Genomic DNA, 765 nt, shown 5'->3' with positions numbered 1-765 from the left:
GGTGCCCTCCTTCTGTTATTATCTTTTTTTTTAACCACCTTTGTATCAAAACTTGATCCATGAGTGCCGGTCGCTCTCTGGTTACAGCTCCCCACCCGTCTGTTAGTCATCGCTGGGGATACACGCAGCCCTTTGATTCCTTCCAAGGCCACCTCAGCGCTGGTTTCTCTCCAGCTGGAAGGGGGAGAGATTGCTTTTCCCCCCACCCCCAGCAGCACAGCCCGGTCACTGCCCCCATTCAGGGGAGGGGGAAAAGAAAATAAATCAAGTTTTTGGTGTGGGCGCGCAGCCGGACGCCTTCCTGCGCTGGCAGCCGCAATCAGGCGGCACAGCCGGTGCTGAGGATGGCTGTGCCAGCGCCCGGTGGTGGTGCTGGGTCTTCCCCCGAGCCCCGGGGTGCTGGAGAGGAGGGGACTTGATGGGGAGGGGATGGCGGCGCCCCCACCCCCCCCCGCCCAGCGCTGCCGTGCACACCAGGGCTGGTTTGTTTTGGTGGTGGTGGTTTCCTCGCCCACCTTCTGCCGTGCTGCAGGAAATCCACACAAACCCGAGGGGAAGCTGCAACGCGGAGGCTGTCGCCAGCGAATGGAGAGCAAGTGAAAAGATAATGAAACTTCCTGTCTTCAGGGCAGTTTTGGTGAACTTTGAAACCCAAACGGTTGCGTTAAATGCCCAGTGAGCTTGTCGCTCAACACTTGAATTTTCACACAAAATCATCCGCATTTTATAGTCGCACCTGAATGGTGCCTATGTCTGAGTTAGGCC

The sequence above is a fragment of the Mesitornis unicolor genome, unplaced genomic scaffold, assembly GCF_000695765.1.
Source record: "Mesitornis unicolor isolate BGI_N332 unplaced genomic scaffold, ASM69576v1 scaffold32460, whole genome shotgun sequence".
Lineage (NCBI taxonomy): Eukaryota > Metazoa > Chordata > Aves > Mesitornithiformes > Mesitornithidae > Mesitornis > Mesitornis unicolor.
This window is presented reverse-complemented; position numbering follows the sequence as displayed.